This window comes from Canis lupus, chromosome 17 (genome assembly GCF_011100685.1).
Source record: "Canis lupus familiaris isolate Mischka breed German Shepherd chromosome 17, alternate assembly UU_Cfam_GSD_1.0, whole genome shotgun sequence".
NCBI lineage: Eukaryota > Metazoa > Chordata > Mammalia > Carnivora > Canidae > Canis > Canis lupus.
The window spans coordinates 27,420,160-27,447,523 of NC_049238.1; the positions used below are offsets into that span (position 1 = coordinate 27,420,160).

The following is a 27,364-nucleotide window of genomic DNA, read 5'->3' on the forward strand; positions in this document are numbered from 1 at the left end:
AATTAGTTTAAAACCAATTCAAAACCAATTGCTCTAAACAAAGAAAAGTAGGTAAGATGAGAATAGTTCTATATGGGAACAATTGTAATTGAGTTCACGCTGAAGTCTGAGTCCCGGTAAATTTTTGGTTCTAGCATTAGTCCCAGGTGGAGAACATATTTTCTTCTCCTTGTAAAGGTGGTTGTACCAGATATAAAAAATAATAATGTAGCAAAACATCTACTACCATGTCTTTAACCAATCAAGATTACTAAATAAGCTGTGCCTCATTTTTCTGATGTTGTCATGTTTGTGAGAATAAGATATAATTAAAAGCTCATTTGAGTACTCTAGAAAAGTACCACTAAATGGCCCTCCACTCTCAGCTTGGAACCTGACTAGATCACTGAGAGTAGAGTCCTTTATAATTTGAGGACTACTTTTGTGTTTTATCAGGATTGTATAGATAATTTATGACCCAGCATACCCATGGGACAGTGGAAGCCCCCAAATATCAGACTAATCCCAAATGAAATTTATCTTTTATATACATATTTATATATTAATTTTATCTTTATATATCTCAAGTATATATACTTCTCAATTAATTTATCTTTCATGTGTATATAATATTACATATTATATATGTATGAATATGTATATATCTCTGGAAATGAGAGAGTAAGACTTTGCCCAGAAAAAACTGACTCACTTTATTTGGTTGATAATCACATGGTCACCCTGCACCCAGACAGAATTCTTATTATTAAATTGATGCCATTCTTAAATTCTATAGTCTAAACATTCTTTAATTCTTCTATATCCTGCACTTTGGAGCCCCTATGCCACTTAGCTTTCAGCAATCCCAAATCCAATACTCTGTGAATTCATTAGCCTACACTAGCAGAACTTACTTGATGTGATCAAATCCATTCCATACATCTTCAGTGATGGTTATTTGGAGTCTTGTCCTAAATCCTCCTTATTAGTGTGCCCTGTTGTTAAAGCTACTTTTATTTAAAATTCTAGTTTCTAACAAGTCTCTCAATGTCCTTTACTTTTCCTTTTGCATGAGATTATACTTTATTTTGTAAAAAACGAGTAATATTTGATCAAGATAAATGAAAGCAGTATTTTTCCATGTTTTTTTTTTTCCAGTTATAGGAATCAGATGTAGACTTGGCATCTGCCTACTAAGCTTTGCCAAAGAATGTAGTTAGAGCTTAAAGAAATTCTACTTTTGACACAAGAACTGAAAATGTGTTGACTCCTTTAATGAAGATTTCTAGAGCTAATCAATGGCTTTTTCCTGTAACACATCCTTTTCAGGTAAATAGTAAGAGTAATGGGTTATATTTAGACAGTTAAAGTGCCAACATAATTGCTTTTGTTCCACTGATATTTTTTGCGTGTACCAAATATGAGACATACAATCCAGGTGATAAAAATTGAGGATGTCCCAAATTAAGCAAAAGCTCATTACATTCACTTCTCAATTAATTAAAAAAAAACAAAAACAAAAACAAAACAAAACAAAAAAAACACAGCTAACTTAATAGGCTTAACTCTGTGCTCCTCACTTCTTCTTCAGATTTCTGCTGCCAGGATTTGACTATTCATTTCCAGCCGGCTGACAGTCCACTAACACTATCACCAAAAAGGCAGGAAAAGGGAGGTGTTAATCCAATCAATTTCATAGTTCCTTAGCATTGATGGTGAATATTTTGGCAAAGGGAAAGTTGTACACAAGTGGTTAAAATGAAAATTTCAGGGTATTGGCAAATGTTAGGTCTACCTACAGCACTCTCTTCTCTAGTATTCTCAGGTGATTGGCAGGTAGATGCATAACAACTTGTCAGCATCACTGATGTTTACTCATGTGATACACCTTAGCATTAGTTGAGTAATATCTTATACTGCTACCATCATGAAATATGCATATTTTTATTTTTTAAAATCTGGTAGTTTTGCTATTTGCTCTTTTGCTTAATAGTGAAATTAGTTGATGCTTTCTATGATTTGTAACAATCCAATTAGTTATTAGAAGGTTGTGGTCATTTGACTGTTTTGTTGATTGTAATAAGTGCCAAAATAGGGATATGCTAATGGTCAAAAATCACAAAAATTAAACACATGCAAAACCATAGCCACTTACAAACCTCAGATAAAATTTCTCCTTTCTCCTTGCAGAATATATACATCATACTTCTGCCATGAGAGAAGGCTTTATGAAATTCACTCCAGTTTTAGATTGCTTCATTTCTGAAATAATGGTTTTTAATTGTATAGCAAATTGTAGTTTGTTAGTTCTCAAGAATTACTGGCCTAAGTCTTTGTATAATTCATATATAACATAACTACAGAATGGAAGAGAAAAAATATTTTCATTTCACAATATTACACAAATAAACTTTATACTTTTAACACGTCTACCTGCCCACTAAACTTCTGCAGGCTTTATTAATCATGATAATTGTGTGTGTGTTTTTTTAAGGTTTATTTATTTATTTTAGAAAGAGAGTGTGAGTGAGCAAGGAGGAGGGTACAGGAGAGAAAATCCTGAAGTAGATTCCCACTGAGCACAGAGCCTGACTCAGGGCTCAATCTGAGAACCCTGAGATAATGATCAGAGCCCAAATCAGGAATTGGCTGCCTGACTGAGCCACCCAGGTGCTCCAAGGATAATTGTTTTTAAAAGTAGACTTCAGCAATCTGTAACTCAAATCCAAGTTGTTTCTGAACATTTTTTTTTAATGTACAACAGTAAATAAAACCTTATCTCTGACATATGAGATAGGCTCCATGGGCTTAACTCTGTGCCCCTCACTTCTATCATATTCCTGTTGCCAGGATTTGACTCTACATTTCCAGCTAGCTGACAGTCCATTAGTACTGTCACCACTGAATTTTTAAATACATAAAGATATCCAGCACTCTTTATATCACTTGTTGAAACTGTGCTAGTTGAGCACAAGATAAGTTTCCAGATTTTATTGTCTCCAACTCTTTTATTGACTATTGTCTCATCTTTCACCTGTTAAGAGAGTCTTTCATCAATCACTATTAGTAGTAAAATGCAGATTAAAAGGAAATAAATCCAGCAGGCATATATTGCCACAACATCTCCAGTATATTAAAAACACATATTTTCCCAACAAAAGATGTTTTCAAAAAATAAAATTAATAAAAATTCAATATTACTTCTCCAAATTAAAATTTTCTATTTCAAAACAGATAAAATACCTCTGGCTAGTACCATAGTCACCAGTTCCCTGTTTAGATATGTTATGCAAATTTAGAATATATTTGCCATATAAACTAGGCAATAGATAAACTTTAAAAAATGTATCAATATGTCTTGTTTGCAAAAAAAACCTGATTTTTATAACACATTTCAAAATAAAAGTAGGTTTCTGGGCATCTGGGAAATCCACATTACTTCTGGACATCTGGGAAATCCACATTACTTCTGCTGGAAAAAAAAATGTTGACTGTCTACTGATATTTCCTTGTAAAAAGCATTGAAGTGGCAAAATCCAGGGTATATTTTTTCATAAAGTATAACTAGTCATTGCAGTAGTAAAAAGAATATTTAGTGTATTAGTTAAGGAAATCGCCACGAGTACAGGAAAACATAATGTATAGTTTTTGAGACATCTCTTCAAAAAAAGATTTAGGAGGTATACCATCATTATAATTGTTGTGCTTAGGCTCTAAATATAAATTTAGAATGAGATTAATGCATAGGTTCTTTTCCTGGTTAGCGCCAAAGACTTCTATGACCAGAACTCTGTGATTCTTTTATTTACAGAAACATTAATGACTGACTATGGCTTCAATATTAATTGACTCACTGATTAGACAAGTCCTATTTGGAATTAGGTTCTGTTGACATGCTTAAGACATCATGGCTCATCCTTAAAGTTAAAAAAAAACAAAACACCTTTTTATCAGGAATTTGTACACCTTTCTTTCATGAATCTTACTCTGTTTCACAAGATTTGACTGATGCTTTATCTCTAGAGGAAATCTTGGTTTGTAACTTAGAGCCAGTTTAGTAGATATTTATAACAGGTCTTCTAAAAAAAATACCAAAACCCAAACAGACTCAACTTTACTATAATTAAATCATACCCTTCATGGATCTCCATTGGTCACGTTTCTTATAACCACCATGATGCTATTGAAATCCCATACCCCATAGGCAGTTTAAGGTTGAAATTTGAAAATTGTCTACCATAAATTTTGTGATCACTGGATTTTATCCATTTCCTTTGAGCAAACAAATCCATGACAAATATATCTTCAGTTGTTTTTAGACTTTCTTGTATCCCTATATGATTTTAAAGAGGACTGCAGTGAGCAAAGCATAATGTTCAAGACTGCTCATAAAGAGTGATAAGGGCAGGAGAAAAGGGTTAAAGAGATTGATTCTTCTGCTTTTATCTCAGAAATCAAGTTCTTTTGCTCATCTAGACATAAACAATACCCTTTAGAACTATTCCTATTCTCTCCTTTTTTCTCTCGGACTCAGAAACAATAGTTATGGCAATAGAGGAGGCTTCAGATTGAGAATTTAAGGATTTATGGAACTCACTTATTTTTGTCTTTCTAGACTTATCACCAATGTTGTGGTAGAAATCTGGAAATCATGGGCAAATAGAAATATTTTCCTAGAAATAATCATTGTTGCTAACTTGCTAACTTGTTGGTGCCGCTATTTTACTTAGTAAAACTAAAAACCTGCAAAATTTATTAATAAAGTCATCATTTTAAATGCACATCAGTATGATTATTATCCTCATCTATGCAGCTCAACAAGGATTGATCTGTATCTCTGTATTGTGGTTTTGGAAGGAATTGTCTGTGAAATTGTGAAATTGGCTTAATTGGCTTTTGAGAATCATGCTTCAAACCAGGGTTTAGTAAACTTTACCTAGAGAAAGTTGAATGCTACCTACTAGGCTTGTGGTCCTGCAATCTCTGTTAACTACTCAACTCTGTCATTGTAGTGTAAAAGCAGCCAGAGATAACAGATAAGTGAATATGTGTGGCTGTGTTCCAGTAAAACTTTCTCTACAAAAACAGATGGTCGGTCAGATTTGGCCAGCAGGCAGCAGTTCGCCAGCTCCTTAAGAGTTCCACATTAGACACTAGATATATTCAGCATAGATGTTGGCCTTTACTAAGAAATAAATTATATGTCAAAAGCATTTTGTATTAAGGTAGCATATGCAAACTCATAATTAATTTGTAGAATAATAGGAATGATTGGTAGTAGAGTAGTGATGCAATTTCTAAGATTTGTATGATTTGGAAATGTCTGAGGCCAAAACGAAGTTTGTGATTACTTCAGCTCCTTAGATGGAAGTGTTCAAGTATACACTGTTGGTTATTATTAGTGGTTATTAGCTTTGCAGAGAAGGGCATGGTTTCTAAAACAAATATCAGTCTCCTGCATAATTTGAAATTAGAGTATATTGTTAAACTACTCACCTTGAAATTTGAGGGCTTGACGATTTGTAATGGTAGCTCAAAATAATATCCCATAGAACACAGGTGAGATAAGAGTGATTTCTAAGTCACCCTCCTGGCCTAACATTTAGTGATTCTATGCAAATAAGTACAAGGTTCTTATCAAATGTGATTGGGTTCGGAAAATGTGTGAGGGAAGAGCAAAGACTATTCTTCTAGAAATTAATTATCTCCTACACATCATGCTTATTTTGATGTTTGCCAAGGGTCTTAATTCTGAATAAATTTTATGAGACTTTAAAGATCGTCTTTTCTTTCTTTCTTTCTTTCTTTCTTTCTTTCTTTCTTTCTTTCTTTCTTTCTTTCTTTCTTTCTTCTTCTTCATTTTAAATGATTTTGGAACATCTGTCTCTAACTCTGTCTCTATTTAACTCTTTAGAAAGCATTTAAAAATAAGTTTAATTTCTAGTTTTTCTTGTTCATCTGGCTGCCAAAATTTATTTTTGTTGTGTATTTAGTTCCTTGATTACTTCAGATGAATTTGGTTTTATTTTTTTCACTTTACATTTGGAAATTATGTAACATATAAAAGTAGAAAATAGGCACCCCTGCCAATCATACTAACAAATGATCTATAATTAATTTTTTTCAACTTCATAGATTCTCCTGTTTTAACTTTGGAGGGAGTTACAGAGCCCTGAAGCATATCTTTGATATCAAGTGTCTTACCTCTTATCTAAAAGCTTTATTATGATGTCTAACTGATATAGAGATTTTTTTTAAAAAATAACAATTTTGCCATTATCACACATCACAACAATAAAAATTCCTCGGTATCATCTCATGTACAGGCTACATTCACATTTCCCAGATTTCTTTGAAAATACATCTTCATTCTTTTTACAGTGGTTTATTCAAGTCAGAATACAAGTAAGGTTTTAATATAACTCTAATTGTTCATTGAGCATTTTTTCCCTTAAAAGAGCAAGAAGTTGAGAATAGATCAAAATATTTCCTTCAAATTCCTTCCCTAAACATGGTGATAATGTTACTAAAAACACCCATATACAAAAATTTATAATTGAGAAACTAGATCTTTAGTAAGAAATAAGGATTGAGATTCCTGGATCAGGAGGAAACAAAAGCTCTTAACAGGGGTGCCTGGGTGGCTCAGTCTGTTAAATACCTGCCTTAGGCTCAGGTCATGATCTCATGGTCCTGGGATTGAGTCCTAGATTGTAGTGGGGCTCCCTGCTCAGTGGGGAGCCTGCTTCTCACTCTCCCTCTGCTCCTCCCTCTCCCTCTACCCCTCCCTCCTGCTTGTGTGCTTCCTTGGTCTCTCTCTCTCTCAAATAAATAAATAAACAAAACTGTAAAACAAACAAACAAAACTCTTAACAATTTGTATTCTTACAAATCATTGCTGGTTTCTCATCTCCAAAAGTATAAGCCCCAGATCTTTTGCTTCACATGCAAAGGCCTCAGTATCTATTCTGAGCCTAAGATTTCCAGGTAATTTCATACTTCCTATGTCACCTCTGGAATTTCTGTTTTCCTCAAACAAGACTGGCTCCAGGTGTTTCTCTGCTTCTACTGCCTTGCCTCTCTCTCCCTCCGTTTGATGTTCTTTTATGTCTGAAAGAAATGACACCTAACTTAAAACCACAGTGATCCCTCTGTGGCTACAGTTTCTCATGGGAGTCAAGAATTTGTGAACTTACAGTGGTATATTCTTTTAGCATCTATAAGAAGCTCCTATCTGGTGCTAAAAAAAACCTCATCACTTTAAAAAATTAATAAGGCGAAAAGAAGGGAAAAGAGAGATGGGAATAGAATAGAGAGGCTAATCAGAAAGATAGTGATTTTTTACAGTGAAGCCCATGGGAATGATAAAGGAAAAAGGAGAAAAGTAAACTTAGGATTTTATATTATCTCTGCAGAAATAGCAAAAATATGTAAAATGAATTAGTGGATTGGCAGAGAGGCAGGAAGTTGAAGATACTGGAGTTACTAAATCCTGAGGCATAAACAGAAAGTCACAAACAGGCAAAGAGATGGGAGGAGGGCCAACAAGTGACCTCTCTCAAAGAAAAGCATTATCACAGTGTATTAGCATCTAATTGTAACTACTGGGAGGCAAGCAATTGCAAATTGTCCTGTGAGCAAATGATGCTGAATGAAAATGCTTTAGTGCCATAAGTATAAATGTAAATGAGTGAAGTTCCTCATTGTTGACTCCTTTGAGGTAGATTGTACACCTCACTGAGACAGAAGTCCCTCCTGAATTGAGATGAGAGATTCCTTCCAAATCCTGGGTTTGTGAACAGATTCTTAGCCTCTCCCAGGCAGCTGCCCAGTTTAGTCCCAATCCGGAAATTCTCACTCATGCTAGCTCAGTCTGTGGCAAGGAGCAGAGGAGAGTGATCTGCGCTTACAGAAGTTATTTCTGGCAGAAGAACAAAGGTGGCTTGGTGTGGAAGGCAGGCTGCAGAACAGCAGAGGCAGATAAACCATGATGAGAGTGACACAGTTTGAACCAGAAGTGGCAAGAGCTGAATGAACCTGGGGTGGACCTGAGCCCTTCCACTCCACTTCCAGCCCCACTACCTTGTTGCATCGCTGATCCTGCTGTACAAAGTAATATAAATTCTCACTAGCACAGAGATTGTTAAAACGGATAGAAAGGTGAAAATTGAACTCTTTTTTTGTTTTAACTTAAAGTTGAGATAAGATTCAGCTGTTTCACTTCTACATTTACTGCTATAAATGAATACTTCAAAATATAAACATTTTCAAAGGGCTGGGATCCTTCTACCTCCTATGTACTCATTTCTGTTCAGGCACTGGGTTGCTATTTGGAAGTCATTTAGTTCCTCTAGGCTTTTTACCTATAAAATAAGGGGGGTTATATGGGTAAAGGTGGTTCTTTAACTGTATTAGTGTACGATCTCCTTTTTAAATTTCTTATAGCGAAAGGAAGCCAGTGCCATTGATAGGCTGTCTTAAACTTCCTGGCAGCATAATCTAACTGAGCAAAAACTATAAAGCGCACACACACACATACACACACACAAATCTAGATAGATAGATAGATAGATAGATAGATAGATAGATACACAAACACACACACACAAAAACAAAAACAGAAACAAAAACAAACAAAAGCTTCTTCCAGTCAGGAATGCTACATAATTTGTTGAGCCAAATGAAATTTTAAAATGTGGGACCCTTCGTCCAATAAACAGATAAAATTGCCATCAAAAATATTAAAATATAGGGACACCTGGGTGGCTCAGTGGTTGGGCATCTGCCTTTGGCTCAGGGTGTGATCCTGGAGTCCCGGTCCCGGGATCAAGTCCCACATCAGGCTCCCTGTATGGAGGCTGCTTCTCCCTCTGCCTATGTCTCTGCCTCTCTCTCTCTCTCCCTCTCTCTGTCTCTCATGAATAAATAAATAGAAATCTTTTAAAAATATTAAAATATAAAACATTTTCCTATTTTCAGTGGTCTTTAGATCTGTCATTGTGTTTTTACTTTCTATTTAATGCCTTTATGAGTAAGGAAAAATTAAAATTTTTAATTATTAGCATGAATTTTAGCATTCATCTTTATATTGTGCAAGACTAGTTTTAAAAGAAATATAATAGCATTTAACTCTTATGCCTAGTCATTGAAATTATACAGTTCCTATTTTGTAGTTAGTACATATATATGTATTTCATTGTTAGCACGATAGTAGAAACTCTGCATAAACCAAACTCAATTGCTTCTATTTTGCTTCTTGGTATGCATACATTCCAACAACACTTTCTACCTTTGGCTTACTAATATCTAAGGAAGAACTGAAAGGAAAGGGACTATGAGTTGCCCTACCTTTTCCTTTCCTTCCATATCATTTTTAGCATAAATAGTTGGCTCATACAAGGAGTAAAATAAGTAAGAAGGGATATGAGAGGGATGTGTGGTTGTTTGTATTTCTTAAAATTGTCTTCTTTCTGTGTTTAAAGAGTGTTCTAGTTTGAGTGGAAATTATGGACATTTTGAGAGTTAGTTCTCCTCTTTATTCAGTCATAGACATATGTACTTGTACTTGCTTTGAGTCTCACTAAACTTTCACAAGTGCTGATTCCACCAGAATTTTGTGCTCAAAGGCACAAGGAATTTTGGGCACAGATATAAACACAATAATATATTCCATGGAAACATCATTCCATCTTAATCTAGGGCATCATTTTTAATATTGTTTTTCATTGTATGTATGTGTCATAATTTAATGTTGAATATTTAGGATAGATCTAATTTTTTACCATTATCAGGAATGGGTAGAATAACAAACAAGTTTACAGGTAAATCTTTGCACTTTTCAGTGGAAATTTTCCCAGTAAATTCCTAGAACTTAAATGGTAAATTACAGGGACACCTGGGTAGCTCAGTGGTTGAACGTCTGCCTTTGGCTCAGGATTGTGATCCTGGGATCCTAGGATCAAGTCCCACATCAGGATCCCAGTAGGGAGCCTGCTTCTCCCTCTGCCTGTGTCTCTACCTCTCTTTCTGTGTCTTTCATGAATAAATAAATGGAATCTTTAAAAAAATGGTAAATTACACTGAGGATTTTGATATATATCACCAAATAGCTTTTCAGAAATCAACACTCTTAAAAGTAGTATATAACTGTTTCCCTGTAAGACCATCAATATTGGATGTTAAGATATTTTAAATCATTCTAAAACTTGAGAAGTAAAGCATTGAAACTCATTGTTTTATAAACTGTATTGCTTTGAGTATTAAGATTGAAGGTTTTCATGTATTGATTTGCCATGTAAATTTATTTTTCCCATTTTTGGATGAATTTTCTCTTTATGCCTTTGACTATTTTACTACTTTGGTGTTCATCTTTTTCTTATTGATTTAAACAGCACATTGTATACTAAGAATAATGGTACTTTGACAAATATGTTGCAAGTAATTTATTTGGTTTGTCTCTGGTTCTCAATTTTGTTTATTGTGCAATTTTAACTTCAAAAGTCAGCCTTTCTGTAGTCGAGTTTATCAAATTTTCAATGACTCCTTATTAGTTCTGCCACAGATTCTTTGGCTGTGTGTTTGTATTTACTTTACAGCTAGGGTTTCAGCACTTCTGACCACTTGCACATACTGACTTTGGTGCCTCATTCGTTTTATGCACTTGTTTCTGTTCATCCCTCACTGGAGTTTGTGGTTTGGAATTTCCTGATGATCACATATTCTCTTTGAGTTTCCCAATAGCTTTGTATAGATCTTTGGCTCACACAGAGTTAATTAGTTAAGTTCTTAAATTCTGTTCTTAATGTTGTTGAGAGAGTCTGACTTAAAGGACTACCCTCAGCCAATTGTAGGTGCTGTCATTGTTACAATTAACAAATAATTTTATTTCACTCCAGAATCTGTTTCTTGCTCCTGGATTATTGTATACTCTTTTTTTTTTTTTATTGTATACTCTTTTATCAAATACCAATATGGATGGGTTAACTCATTTTGCTTTTTATTTTTTTAACTTTTTATTTATTTATTTTCAGATTTATCTATTAGAGAGAGGGAGGGAGAAGGGCAGAGGCAGAGGCAGAGGGAGAGAGCCTTAAGCAGACTCTATGTTCAGCCAGGAGCCAGATGCAGGGCTTGATCTCATGACCCTGACTGAGATAACAACCTGAGAGAAACCAAGAGCTGGATGCTTAACAGACTGTGCCACCCAGGTGCCCCAAGTTAACTCATTTTGTATAGGCCCAATAAAAACAAAGCTGAGGATACTGGTTCTAATTTCCTAAATTCATAAACTATTTAGTATCAGCACAGGTCCCAGAAAAAGAAAGAAAAAAGAAAAAGGAAATGTGAACATATTGAAGGTTTTAAAAATTTAAACAGAATAAATAATTCAAAACTTTATTGCTTATGGGCTGGAAGTAATATATTGACATAAATGTATTAACAGTATTAGATTAACCTAGGGAAAAAAATCTATAATGCCATCACCCCCACTGTTCTTGTATTTTGTAAGGATTTTAATGCATCTTGATACCCCTCAGAAAGGGTTCATGTTGGTGACTAATGTTTCTTTCCATGTGCAGTGATGGTGTGTTATGGAAATATGTTTCTGGAACATTCAAATTACCAATAAACAAAAGGGCCAGACCTGTATTTTTGAAGGATTTTCTTTTTATAGTCACTAACATATTGTTTTTTGTAGAAATAACATTTCTCAAATCTGTTTTTAGTACAGTATGATAAAATGTGCCTACCTATTCTAAGAGAAAGCTGCGTGTTTGAAGGGAGAAATAATTTACAGCAAAAACTTTTAAAGACAAAAGAAAAAGTTTTAAATCATATATTACATTAGAGAATAACTATGGAATAAACATCAAGAGGTTATAGACTAAAATATTTTTTACTTAAAATATTTCAATCCTATAAAAACAAATTAATTGTCTTTCTATATCTTTCTAATGGAATTCTTTGGAAGTTTGATATTACACATCTTAGAATAAATCCCAGGCAGTTCTTTTGATATTTATTGACAGAACAATATACATACTTTCAAAAACCCACTGGGAAATTTCACTTTTGGTCTGTCTCTCCATGCAGAAATAGAAAAGCTTTCTCCAAATCATTCAAAAAAGAAGAAAGAAAAATATGTAAATAAGAGACACTAAATTTGATACTTTAATGAAAATTAATAGGACATATTTGACTAATCAGCAGTAAAGAAAAAATATGGGGGGATCCCTGGGTGGCACAGCGGTTTAGCACCTGCCTTTGGCCCAGGGCGCGATCCTGGAGACCCGGGATCGAATCCCACATCAGGCTCCCTGCATGGAGCCTGCTTCTCCTTCTACCTATGTCTCTGCCTCTCTCTCTCTCTCTCTGTGACTATCATAAATAAATAAAATTTAAAAAATAATAATAAAAATAAAGAAAAAATATATAGTGTATTGGTTTGCTTACCTCAGAAAAAGTAATTTAACATGTAGCAAGATGACAAAGTGTAGATGTAGAATAAAAAATATTTTAGCAAAAAAAAAAAAAAAGAAAAAAAAATATTTTAGCAAAAGATTACCTTAGAGATCACTTATTAAATATGCATGTGGTTTTATTTAAAATGGACTTTAATTTATAAAAATTAAATATATGATAAATTATAAATGATGATAGAAGTTAGCATTCCTGTTAAAATAACACATCTGTATAATAAACTGAGAAATAATAATAATGAACACAAATATGTATGCTTTATATGGTAGATTTGTTCACCTAATATATAATAAACATTACTTGTTAGTTACTGTCCCAAAAACAGTATAAACCATGGCTTAATCATCTTCTCAGTGGTTGTAATAGATAAATTGTGTGGTACCTGCCTTGCTCCTACATTCTGCTCTGACAGGTTCAGGTTCTCCCACCGTAAGAGCTGCACTCATGTGCTGCTCTGGCCTCAACCATTTTTGATTGGGCCAGAAGTAAATAAATGGATTAACTGGGGCCTTTTTTTTTTTTTTTTAGATTTTATTTATTTATTTGAAAAAAGAAAAACGAGAGAGAGAGAGAGAGCAAACACAAGCAGGGAGAGGGGCAGAGGAAGAAGCAGGTTTCCAGCTGAGCAGAGAGCCTGACATGGGGCTGGATCCCAGGATTCTCACATCATGACCTGAGCAGAAGGCAGATGCTCAACCAACTGAGCCACCCAGGAGCCCCAACTTGGGCCTTTTAAAAGGATGTTGTTCCACCATGCCTGAAATCAAGGGAATAGAGAGGTTGAGTTATTTAACCGCAGGTACTGAACCTGAGCATGGGGCATGCATAGCCAGGTTTGGGCACAATACAGATGGAGCAGAAGAATCAGGCCGACCTGCTCTGAGGAACAGGTTGAAGACATGTAACCACAGAGAAAGAGAAGTGGAAGAGGGTAGTTATTTTGGTTCATGACAGTGTTTTCATTTCTCTTTCCAATCACTGTGATATCTGACTACATTCACTGACCCTAAATTCCAAAAGATGCTCTTTTACTCTTTATCCTTTCCCTTAAATCACTACTTTCAGCCATTTACTGTTGGCTGAATTTGCTTAATGAAGTTTAAGATGTTTTTGTTACTTGCACACAAGCAATATTCAACCAAGGCACTGGTGTTTATTTAAAATTTACATTTCCTTGACATGTGGTGTTGGGACAAACAAGTCAGCAAATTGAAAAAATTTGGATTTTTAACTGAGACTATAAGCAAAAAATACATATACTTCGATCTATTATACAAAAGGATAACAGTTAAATTTTTAGCAGAATTTTGGAGACAGCATGAATTTCTAAGTTTAGAAGTAAAATAAAGACTTTCAAAATTAAAACTAATAGATTTGACTGCATGATATAAGAACTCGGCATATAAAAGACAAATCATTTAGAAGGCAGTCAATTGATTATGTGTACTATATGTCAGTGTTACTGTCTTTCTTATATAAATATCTCAGAAAATCTATACAAGAATATTAAGAAATTCACAAATAAATAGACCAAGGCCCAAGCTTACAAAGATGATTAAACAAAATAATTCTTATTCATGTGAAAACATCCAGTCTGTAACTATTAAGAATCAAGTGAATATTAATACACAAAAAAGAACCATTTTCTGCTACTAAATTGGAAATTTATTTTTAAATCTTCACTGTTGCCTAAGACAGGATAAAAGTGGAAATCTCATACTCTTCAGATAACACTAACTAGTACAACTCTTTAGAAAACTAATTGGAGATATTTTCCAAAGGGAAAGGGAAATAAATATATACACACAACATACACATACACACACACTTGAGATATAGTCCCAGAAAAGAATTACTGGGGCAAAGGATACAAATATATTTGTTTATATTTCATGTATATTTATATTTTAAGTATAAATGTCTATGTAAATGTCTATATTATACTGATATATACTTTATTTGCCTGCATTAACATCTATATAATATCTATATATTAATATCAATATGTAGTTTTATCTGTATATGTTTTAAAGATACTTAACACGTTATTTGTATCATGAAACATCGAAGAAAACTTGATATCCAATTGTTAGAGAATATTTAGGAAATTTGATAAAGTTACTTTGTGACTTTTTGAGTAAATGTTATACAATAATGAGAAACCTCAAATTTCAAATGTTCAGATTACAAAGAAATGCAATATTCAAAATGTTCCAAATATCTCAGAAAGAAGACTAGATAAAATGAGCCTCAATGATTGAAATAACATAATTTAATTATATATATAGATAATTTTGCCTTTTTAGTTAGAAAATGTTTATAATGCATCTCTATACCTCTGTTATTTATTTATTTTTATCTTGATAACCATGTGATTAAGATGGCACATTTGTGACATGTTCATTTATACACTTTAATGTTATTTTGCATGTTCATTTTTGAAGCCAAAATTTAATACAATTATTTATAGAAATGGATAAATAGAAAGAATCTACAATCCAAACAATTAAGGAATAGTTAAATAAATTATAGTATTTCTATTTGAGAAAGTATGCCAACTTTACTCACATCTGACTGTGTAGTAGCCTCAGAAAGTAAGGGAGAAAGAAGCTCACTAAACCTGTTTTTTATAAATATCTTCAAATATATGCCTTTGGTGGAAACAAAATAATTAATAATATTCAGGTACAAAGATTAAGGACATTGTTCTTTAAGATCAAGCTTTCCACAAACTTGTCATATTATTTAGTATTTGTAAAAAAGTTAACGTAAGCAAACAAGGAGTCTTTAATTCTGTGGTAGACTATATAAAGCCAGTGGAAATCTATACCAGAGTCAATTACTGCAAATACCACAAGAAGAACAACCAATCACAAATAGCCAACTAGGCTTTCCTAAATAATGCAACTGATTAAGCTGTAGCCAATCAAATATTTTCCTTGTTCTGCCTCTGGGTCCTTTCTATAAAAACCTTGCCCCCAGCTCCTACCCGTGGACTTGATTGGAACTGATGTTTGTTTAAATACACTTAAAATTTTTAAAGCGTATGTTTCTTTTTCTTTTTTCCAGTTTATCTTTCAACATATTAAAGATGAGGTTTTTAATCGCAGGAAAGTAGATGTCATGCTGTGTATCAAAGATAGGATTTCTAAGGCAAACCATTAGGTCCAATGGCATAGTGTATATGCTCTAGCTTTTGCCAATGCTTAGAAAGGAAAAACAGGCTTTGTTTGAAAAAATGCTTGTATTTGATTTAAAACTACAATGAAAAAGATCAGTTTTAAATACAATACAATTAATCCAGCTGCTTACACTGTAAGTCTTTATTGAAACTGTGGCGTTACATCCCTGTGAAAGTTTTTTTAAGTTGCTAATTACATGCCCATCAGAATAATGGAAGAGTAATTATCCTTATTGTGCTTAGTGACATTGAAACTTTTATTCTGCAATTGGACCTGCATAATTACAGATAATTGTTGGTACTATATTGCCTGTTCAAATACAGCTCTGTAAAAATTACTTTATAACCAAACTATTTAAATATCACAATACTATATATTTCTCAAACTCTTGTTAATTAGTTTTCAGCAAATCAGTTGTTTAAATAAAGCAAACTTGTTCCACCTAAAAATCAATGTCATGAAATATAAAATTAAACTATTGGTTTATATTCTTTTCTAGGACTCAGTTCTAAAAGCAAAGGTAAAATCTGTTCTAATACTATTGAGGATAATGCTTTTAGCTCTAAGAAATGGTAGCACTGGGTAAATAAAGTACTTCCTAAAGATTTAATGAAATAAAATATTGTGGAAACCATTTGCAATAAATGTGACACAACAGTTCAGAACAAAGTCAAGGAATATTAACAAAGAGAAATGTAAAACCCCTTTATCAAATATGTTGATATCTCAGGAAACTTATTACATTAGCAACCAGCCATACAATTGGAGCAAGCAGCCTGCACAGAACTCAATCATTTCCCTTCACATTTAGGTTTTGTATAAAAGCCCACCAGAGGTCACAAAGGATATTTTCTTTCCTTTTACCTTGTCTCCTCTTTTAGTAACAGTTTATTTGAGATGGACTTACTCTACTTCCCTCAGGCTGAGAAACCCCCTGAAGTGAGTCCATTGCTTGCTTACTGCATGGTCCATTTGTCTAAGATTCACAGGCACATTTTGTGGTGTTGTCATTGGCTGTCATTCCTTCTTTCCATATGTGACTGCGTGGCTAGAATTCAGTCTTGGAACCAACTAGGGGTCTTTGCTGGGTTACTTGTCATGGGTTTATGCAGCTTGCTGTCTCCCAAGTAACTCAAATCGGGTGTACAAACTCAAGCGAAAAAATGCAATATGGAATTTCAGATACTGCATTTACATCCGAGGTAACCCATCGTAAGGCTCCTAAGAGTCCCTGGTGCTGTAGAATGATGGCACCCTGGAGACATTAGGTCTGTAGATCATGAGCAATGAACTATCCCAGACAGAGAGGTAGGGAGGAAGGGGAGGAGTTGTGTTTAATGAAAAGAGAAGCAGACTGGGGACTCAGTCAGTTTTTAATTTGAAAGCCTGTGCTCATCTAGTTAGGAATAATATTATCTTTTAATATTCAGTTCATATAATCAATTATTAGACTCTGAAGACCATTGAGCATAGGCAAACTGTTAAGAAGCATAGATAGGGGGCGCCTAGGTGGCTCAGTCAGTTAAGCATCTGCCTTCAGCTCAGGTAGTAATTTCAGGGTCCTGGGATTGAGTCCCATGTTTGGTTCCCTGCTCAGCAGAGAGTCTGCTTCTCCCTCTCCCTCTGTTCGTCCCCCTGCTTGTGCTCTCTCTGTCTCTCAAATAAATAAAATCTTAAAAAAGAAGTATTGGTAAAAATACATATCCAAATCTGAAGTAATTTTCTTCCAGACCAGGACAACTTTCAATCTAAAATTTGTTCTGCTTGTTTGTTTGCTTATTTCTTGTTAGTTTTATGTTTGTTTTGTTTGATGTAAAAGACACTAATATTTCCTCATTATCCGGGATCAGAGTTGTCTTGGGATCCCCTTTTTCCTTTTTCTTTCTCATCCTCTTACACATTTGCTCATTCTATGCTTTATACAAATTTTATTGTTGATTCCTCTCTTAAACTACATTTCTGCTTCCACTTTTAATGTTAGGTCATTCTTCTCATTTGCTTTACTTTTAAGCATCCATCCACTTGCTTTTTTTTCCCCCTTCTTTAAGGCCCAACTCAAATGCTACTTTCACTGAGGAATCATTCCTGATGACCCACATCTGAACGTATCACCTATAAACTTTTTTGTCCTCTCTTTTTTCTGGATGTTATGTTTTGCCCTAGTTGTTTATGCACTTGTTATTCTACTAATTTGAAACCTCTTTTGGCTAAGTCCTTATTCTAGGAATGAAGTACATACCAACAAGTAAAGTCACTTACATTTCCACACCCTGTAATGGTGAGAATTTAAGGTTTCCTTTTAAAATTTTAAACTGAGTATATAACATGTCTCTGCTAATAAGGGAATCTTCATGTCATTTTATATCAGTCTTCAAAGAAGACAAAGATAAGACAGTTTTTATGTGTAACTAAACATTTACAGAGTGGATTTATTGTGAGATACAATATTTATAGGAGATGATAATGAAAATAGTCAGGCTTCTTTCCATTTAATAAAGGTCATGCTAAAATAAAAGAGTAGTCTCTACAAATATTTTAATTTTTTATAATCAGAAATGCTCATTGTAAATACAGACTATTTTTAAAATGGGAATTTAAATAATGTTACTAAATGCTATTTTTGGAGCAAAATGTTCTAGATTTTAATTATAGAACCAAAAATATACAGTGGAAGAAATTCCAAAGAGATAAATATTTTTCTTAGCTTTTGATTAGTGGCCCTATATAATTTACTTTGGATTAACTGACAACATGAACACAATGGGAGTAGACTGGTCATGTTTTCTACATCACATGAAAACAACAGCATTATGCAATCAACTTTATATAATCCCATTTGCTGGGAAAAGGGAATTTGTGTGTAATAGGAAAATGGCTTCTGTCCAAAATATGATTCATTAAAAAGAAGCAGGCAGGAAAAAACAGAAAAAAAATATTAGAAACATTTTTAACTCTTAGAAATCAGAAATGAAAGTTTAATAGGAATCAAAAAAGAGAAGTGAAAATCCAGACTCTAGATCATAGTTTTGGAACTCATCTATACGACTTAACAGCATACACTAGTTTATAAGTTCCAGAAAATATAGCATTTGATAATGCTAGAAATAGTCATTCTTTTCATATTTATTATAGTGCTGACACTTTCCCTTAGCTTCTTACATCCTCGCATGTGCCATATGTGCATAAAAATTATTTTGATCCAAAAGAGATTTTTTTCCCATTGTTTTATATTCTATAGCTTTAACTTTCAGAAATCTCCCATGCCAGTTGGCTCAATGCTTTGAAATAGTAAACTTCTGGTACAATCAAAAGTAAACATCATTCTTCTATGGACTTTAAAGAAAGTTCTACTGAAAGCATATCTTCAGGTAGGAGTTGATTAAGGCTGTAAGATAATTTATCAGGGAGGACAAAAATAAGTTATTATTTAAGTCTTAAACAGTAGTTCTTAATATATGATCCATTGAATCCTGGAGTCCCTAGATAATTTTAGAAGATCTAGGAGGTCAAAACCATTTTCATAATAATATTATATTTTTACCCTTTTTTACTGTGTTAACATTGCACTAATTATGCAAAATCAATGGTGGATAAAACTGCTGGTGCCTTAGAATGAGTAAAGGCAGTGGCACTAACTATACTGGTAATTACTGGGTTCTTCACTGCTGTGAACTTACAGGAAAAAAAAAAAGCCAATTTCACTTAAGAACATAAGGCAGTGAAACTAATTAATTTTACTAAAGCTCAACCCTAGGATACGTATCTTATTAAAATTTTATGTGACAAAATGAGAAGTATGCATAAAGTACTTCTAATTCAAACCAAAGTATGATGCTCTATAGAGAAAAAGTAATTGTGGAATTGTTTGGTTTGCAGGCAAATTAGACACTTTTTTTTTCACAGAATACAATGTTCTGTCCTTGAAGAATAACTAATAGAAAAACTTTGATTATCTAGACTTGGGTATTTGACAGATACTCTTTAAAAAGTGAAGAAATTAAAACTATCACTTCAAGGAAAACAATGAACAGTATTAGTTGGTAATGATAAAATTTGAGCTTTCATGGGAAAAAACTGAAATTCTGGTTAAAATATCAGTAAGAGCTTGACAATTTCCTAATAGTCAATAATTTTTATAATGCAATAGGTGATGATGTTAAATGTGATATTTTGCTATATTGTGCTGTAAAGAATTATCTTAGCAGGCTTGGGTTGTTCAAATTCTGCATATTCCAAAGAAAAGACTGGCTTTTGATTAATTCATGGTACAAAACATCTGAGCCTTGTAATATCTTGCCTGATAAGAATGTTGTCTATGCTGAGTTCCTGGACCTTGCTGTAATATAGTTTGACCTCTGGGGAGCTGAAGGTTGAGTAGCTAAAGCCAGTCATGAGAGTGGTAGGTCCACATGACAGACCCCAAAGCCATGACTGGACAGACGCAAGGCTCAGGTGAGTTTCTCTGGTTGGCAATAATTTATACATGTTGTCACTAATAAAATTAAAGACATCCCTATGTAACTCTTCCTAATGAATTAAGCCTGAGGGTGGTTTTAGGAACCCCAGCACAATAACAGTGAAAAATGTCAGAATTTCACAACTCAGCAAGTGACCAATGTATGATGTAACAAAATCTTTCTTCTCCTCCTTCCCTGTCACTAGCTCCTTTCTGAATAGAGGAAGGGCTTTGTTTCATACTTAACTTGCTCTGATTCAATCCTCTTTTGTTGTTTCTCTCTGTTTCTCAGGCTTTCACTGGTAGTTCTTTGACAGCCACATGATACGTATCTAAATACTCATTCACTTTTGGATACCTAGTTGATTTTGTACAAAGAATGCTGGGGAATACAGTGTCAAGAACCAAGGTAACTATTCTTTCCATTTCTCTTTTTCTGGGGCCACATTGTCTCTCCAGTCTATTTATCTGTGATACCTATTTTTGGACCAAACATGGATACCCCTGCTTTGTCCTTTTGCATGCAGTCTCTTCAACCACAATTCCTAACTTCAACTCCAACTCATGACTATATACTATGCAGTCTTTATCTATCTATCTATCTATCTATCTATCTATCTATCTATCTATCTATCATCTATCTATCATCTATCTATCTATCTATCTATCTATCTATCTATCTATCTATCTATATTATTTTTTGAGGTCTCTTTGCCTGGCAGGTAAGACTCTTGGGAGAGTTTATAGCTAGTTGAATCAAACCTAACTAAGTTCCTTAGATCCACATGGCCCTGGATATAAATTTCTTAGATTTTGAGAGGCTGGGAACTCCAAAATCAAGGTGCTAGCTACTTCAGTCCCTAGTGAGGACTCTCTTCATGGCTTGCAGACACCCACTTTCTTGCTATATCTTGAAATGACAGAGAGTGAAGCAGGGGAGAGAGTAAAGGGGGAAAAGAGAGAGGAAGAGAGCTCTGACTTTTCTTCTTCTTATAAGGACACTAATCTCATCATGAGTGTCCCCTCCCCCCCCCCCATGACCTCATCAAAACCTAATTATCACTCTAAGGTCCCACCTCCAAATTCCATCAGTCTTCAACATATGTCAGGGACATAAACATTGAGTCCATAACACTATGACAGTTGAGTAAAGTATAAACAGCTTTCCTGCTCCCCCAAACCAGGAATATCAAAGCTCTCTCGTCTTTCCCTACTGCCACTGTTTCAATCTCTCAGATGGTCTTCTGGAAGCTCCTCTCACTTAGAGAAATATTATTCCTAAGGGAGGGAAAAACAAAAGCCTCTCAGCCTCAAACGTAGCATTGTTGTCATTTTTTTTTAAAGATTTTATTTATTTATTCATGAGAGACAGAGAGAGAGAGGCAGAGACACAGGCAGAGGGAGAAGCAGGCTCCATGCAGGGAGCCCGACGCGGGACTTGATTCCGGGACTCCAGGATCATGCCCTGGACCAAAGGCAGGCGCTAAACTGCTGAGCCACCCAGGGATCCCCCATTGTTGTCATTCTTGCTCTTACTCTTCCCAGTTGTCTTTATAGAGACTAGAAAGGTGCAGTGGAGTTGGCTAGGTTTAGCAGAGTAGGTTCTGCTAACATTCAGGAGATCCAAGAGGAGATGTCTGGCCCAAGATGTTTACAGCTTCTTTTAGAATAGAAGATACTTAGATCCTCTTTGTTCCCGCCTTTGGATCTCACCAGCCAATTCCTATAAAGTGTCACTCAACATTCAGTGACATATGTATGAATCTGAATGAATATTACAAAGTCATACGCGGCTTTTGAATTGTGGATAGCATGTGTGTCTGTAAAAGAGATGTTAAGGAAATCGCTTAACAGGAATCCTCTGTAGGAAGCCAAGGAGTAGAAAGCATCTATCAAGGGTGCCTAGGTGGCTCAGTTGATTAAGTGTCTGCCTTTGGCTGGGGGTCTTGGGATGGAGCCCTCAGCAGGGAGTCTGCTTCTCCCTCTTCCTGTGCCCCTCCCCTGCCCTTGTGTACACCGTCACTCTGCTTTCTTGCTCTCAAAGTAAGTAAATACAATTAAAAAAAAAAGGAAAGTATTTATCAGGGAAACATTTTAGAGTATTCCTGGCAGATTAAACTAGATTTCTGATAGGCTAAAACTCTTCCAAAAAGAAAATATTACTCTTTAGGGCATTTGCAAAGGCAATGGCTATAGTTTTGCCTCAAGAAGCTTGCTCTTCCTTAAAAGACATATATACAATTACTCTACCCTGTTGAAGCATATTACATAAGTTAAAATAGAGAACCATGGGAAAAATATAGAAGGAAGGAGTAGTTCCACCTGGAATGCTAGGGAAAGACTTCAAGTTTGAGTTGGACTAGAAAAAAAAAGGGGGGGATAGAGGAAGAGAGAGTTGGCCAGGTGAATATAGTGGTTGGATTATAATTAAACAGGAAGAGAAAACCCTATACTTCTAGGGGAAATGTGTGAAGGAACATATTAGAACCTTTTTTACTCCAGAATCATTAGAGAAGCATGGGGAAGGTCCAGGGAGAAAGGATGAGGGTGGATTTGGGCTCAGAATAAAACTGGCAGGTAGCTTGGATTAGTCTAAGAGCATACTGATAGAACAACTTCCCTGCTACCAGAAGGAATCCATCATTATGACTTAAGTTACTTATAATAAATAATATATTTTACCAGCATCAGCACCAGTTATATACTACATTTAAAAATTCCCTAGCACTACATATAATTCAACTCTTAAAAGTGTTGCCATGAATTTTGGCCTTTTAGGATGCTTTTTCTCCCTCCTTTTTAAAAGGCAGGAATGATTCAGCAGGTTATTTCATAATTAAAAAATTGTAAAATCCTGTGACACTTACTTTCACAGAAACTATGTACCTGTTACCTCATTTTCTTTCCCCAAGGATGTAAATGTTGTTCCTTATTCTGTGAAAGCCAATGAGAGGAATTAAAAGTAACAAATTTAGGTAGAAAAAACAAAGTGGAACAATTCAGACTTATTCACTGGCTATAAAAAGCCTAAAAAATATATATCAGTTGCCAAAATATATTTTAAACTTATGTTAAAACACTCTTTCTCCTTAGATATCAGGTTAACCCCTGACATATTCAATTCATGTCACTCCAGACTTGGGAAGGATAAATAAAGGTCACTAAATCTGTCCTGGTTATTTATTTATTTTTTTGTCCTGGTTATTAAAGAGGAATGATAGTCATCTGAAGAAATTTTGGTGAAAGTTTGTGCAGAGGACAGGGTAATGTGGAGAGATAGGAGGACCATTGGTGGTAGTTGCCTACCAACCTGGATGACTCCCCAGATGAAAGGAAGGTTGATACTTGAGGGAAAGTTTTATCAAACCTGGAACAGAGGGATGAGATGACATCCATCTTGAGAATCCAGAAGATACATTTGGAGGAAAATCTGCTGGTCAGGGTAGCTTTTGGGCAGGATTTCTATGATTTTCCTCAAACTGAATACCAAGTAATTTTTATTAACAAATAAATATTATTAACAAATATTAAAAACAAAGCAACAAAATAAAAACCCCTTGCCAAACACTAACAATACACCAGAAAAATTGAGACTCCTTCACAAACTGAAAGGAGAATTTTCATATTCTCTACCTTGAGTTCTTTCATTACTTGACATGATGGCCATGTAAAATATTTATAAAGTCCTTACAAAGTATTTTGGACTCAAGGGAATAAAATAAATAGAAATAGATCCTGCCTTCTCCAACTTACATTTGAAACCTCTTCATAGGTTTGTTACTTATTCTGTAACTTACTATCTTACTTACAAACTAAGTATGTATAATATGATTAAACAAAACATGTATTTTTTTATCCTCCTCATCTATTGAAATAGTTGACTCACGATAGTGGTCTATTATGATCTAAGATATATAATACAGCCACCATTCAACTGAAAGCTTCCTTGGGAAGTGGGAAGCTTCATATCGGTCTTCTCTAACAGAGCCACTCCTGCCGTATCTAATGATGCACTGAAAGAATTTATCCCAATTTAAAAAATACATTGTTTTAGCATTCTAAGAAAATAGCAAATAGAAACAAATCACTTGCTGTTTTAAAAATGTGGTAGGAGGGACGTCTGGATGGTTCAGTGGTTGAGCATCTGCCTTCAGCTCAGGAAGTGATCCTGGAGTCCTGGGATGGAGTCCCACATCCAGCTCCAGCATGGAGCCTGCTTCTCCCTCTGCTTGTGTTTCTGCCCCTCTCTGTCTCTGTGTGCCTCATGAATAAATAAATAAAATCTAAAAACACAAAATGTGATAGGTGCTTACCTTAATACAACTTATTGTTAGGTAAACTTAGCTGGATCATAGATTAAACATGTCTCTAAAATATCATTTCAAAGTAATACAAGACTACTACGAGCAGTATACTTATGTAATTATATAAGACTACTATTTTCAAGATAGTCGTGTTCCACCTGCTTCTCTATTACATTTTTGTTCTCTTGAACTCTTTTTTCTTTTACAGTCAGAACATTGTAGGGAATTTAGCTTTTAGGAAAATGGCTTCTTTTTAATAAATTAAATGCTGAATGGCCTTTCAGATTCATAGTTAACATCTGTTACCCATAATTAATTGTCATCATTAGTGAAAACAAGCACACTATTAGCAGAAAGCAACTCAGTCCAGCACATTTCACAGAGAAGCTGAGCGAATGGAGCTTTCAGTTTGCCATCTTTCTCAATAGAAGATTTTTCAAAGGACTCTCTGACTGTTGAAATTCCTCTCAACAAAGTGCATGCTCTAGCAGACCACCATAGGTCTCTCACTACCCTGTAGTACCTAACTTTGAAGAAAACAGGTGACTACAGTGGTTTTTATCAGCTTCACTGGAATTGCTTTCTTTGCACCAATAAGTATGCTTATCTGGGGTTTGTCTTTCCCCACTAAGGATCGTTGGAAAGTTCAGAGATAACAAAATACTTTAAATATCAGAAATAAATGTAGTAACTTTAATTCAGCTTTTCTTTCAAAATTTGCCTTTCTACCTCATAGCTGCATCTTTTTGTTTTAACATTAACAAATGTGACATTGTTTACAAAAAAAAAAAAAAAACAATGAGAAGGATTGATAGTGAAGGGAATGGAATAGGGTGGTATGGGGCGGGGAGCTAGGACTACAAAAACAATTTTTTCTTCCTATCTTGCTTTTTGCCACATTGCTGGTTTTTTTTTACATAATTAGCAGGATGAAGTATGCTGCTCAAAAATCCTGATTTCATGTTTCTGACACAACTGTTTTCACTGGGAAGGTATCACTTAAAGATGAAGGCAGGAATTTGCAAGTTAAAAAATATGAAGGAGATGGAAAGGATGAAGAGGAAAAAGTAAAAACAAACATTTGAAGATCTCATGCAGTAGTAGAAATCTTGTTAAAGTTTTATGTCATTTTTTTCAATAAGGGGTGAAAATGATATCCAGCTCTGGTGTAGACTTGTCACTGGAGGGTTTCTTTCCCCCCAGGAAGCTGGGAGAGAGTGTAACCAAACCTGGAGAAATTGAGCTGATTTGTTAGAATTTGCAAAGGGACCAGAAAAAATCAACATGCATAATAAAAAAAAGCATTTAATTGTAGGAGAGATTAAAGAGGTTTTTTTTTTTTTATTGAGATGAGAAGCACAAAAGAAAAGGATAACTGTGATGAAATAGATCCTCAAAGAGCTGATGCCAAGATAGGATTAAATATGCAAACATTTTATTAGCTGAAGCAGCTGCTTGAGAAACCATGACAGTAGCCCGAGAAAGTAGGAAGAACTTTTAGACCATACTGCAAGTCTGACCTTGAGGGAAGGAGAGGAAGAAAGATTGTGAGCATTGTTGACTGCTGAGCAGTCTAAGGAATGTTTGGCAAGGTTGTCAGGTTGTCCTCAAGCTATAGTCCAATGTCAGAGGTCTCATCTCTCCTAGGTGTCCTAGCATCCAAGCTGCCTTAGTATACATGGCCACTGTCATTTGATTGTTTGGTGCTTCCTCTGTAGAGGATATTTTCTTTTTTTCTTTTCTTTTTTTTTTTTTAAGATTTTCTTTATTAAAGTAAAAACATTTTTTTTTCTTTATTTATTCATGAGAGGCAAAGACATAGGCAGAGGGAGAAGCAGGCTCCCTGAGGGAAGCCCGATGCAGGACTCGATCCCAGGACTCTGGGATCACATCCTGAGCTGAAGGCAGACCTATTCAACCATTGAGCCACCCAGGTGTCTCCATAGTGGATATTTTCTGATGGATTGATATGTGTTATAAAAATCTGGACATTTGATGCTCATTCACATATACCAATTCACATGTCTCTACCCCAGACATCTTTGTCTCTGACCTTTCACCTCTTTTCCTTTCATGACCTAACTAAATGGTCAGGCCCTTGGCCACTGCCCAGGAATCTTTTTCCTCCCACCTTGGGTCATTTGTTTTTCCACAGGCCCACTCAATAGTCATTTCCTCAGTTTCTGAACATAAATAGAAGAGAATTAGAGTTTGGCAGTCACTCCACCTGTCTTCCTAAGCCCTAATTATTATAGTGAGCAATAATGGTGCTTTGAGTCTCTGGGATCAAGGTAATCTATGTCCATTAGTCCTAAAAATGTATTAATGGATTTCAGATCACAGAAGCTGATCAGTTTTAGTCCACGTTGTTGTTGAAGTCTATGACTACCATTTTTATGGTCACCCGAACTGACAAAGGCAGAGGTAAAGTATCAGTAGTCTGGGCCCTGTTCTGATATTTGTCCTTAAGGAAGTCAAAACAAGAAGGGGTGATTTTTTTTTTTTTTTTTTTTTTTTTTTTTTTTGTGAGGGAATTCACTGTAAGGAATGGTTTCATTCTCAGTGATTCCACATTAGAATAGACTTTCTTTGAAGACTTGGGGATCATTAAGGCTGAACATCTTATTTCAGTGTAGACTTGTCACTGGAGGGTTTCTTTCCCCCCAGGAAGCTGGGAGAGAGTGTAACCAAACCTGGAGAAATTGAGCTGATTTGTTAGAATTTGCAGAGGGACTAGAGAAAATCAACATGCATAATAAAAGAAAAGCATTTAATTGTAGGAGAGATGTTAATTTAACCAAATATGGTGTTAAGTAGGAGTACAGGGGGTCATGTGGTATTGAACTTGCATCAGAGATGCCTTTCCATAAGCACATTAGTTTGTCCTCATTTAAGGAGAGTTAAATAGGTTTCTCTTTATCCTCAGAGGTTATTCTCTGAGTCTTCAGTAGTCAAAAGGATAT

At 34.8% G+C, this 27,364-nt stretch overlaps 1 long non-coding RNA gene across 1 annotated transcript in view; it reads left to right on the top strand.

The window, feature by feature from the left end:
* LOC102152201 overlaps nucleotides 1-27,364 on the top strand; it is a 219,831-nt gene that overhangs the window by 46,240 nt on the left and 146,227 nt on the right. Inside the window, exon 6 of the long non-coding RNA XR_005372301.1 lies at nucleotides 1,138-1,308. This is a non-coding gene — a long non-coding RNA (uncharacterized LOC102152201). The remainder of the gene's footprint in view (nucleotides 1-1,137; nucleotides 1,309-27,364) is intronic.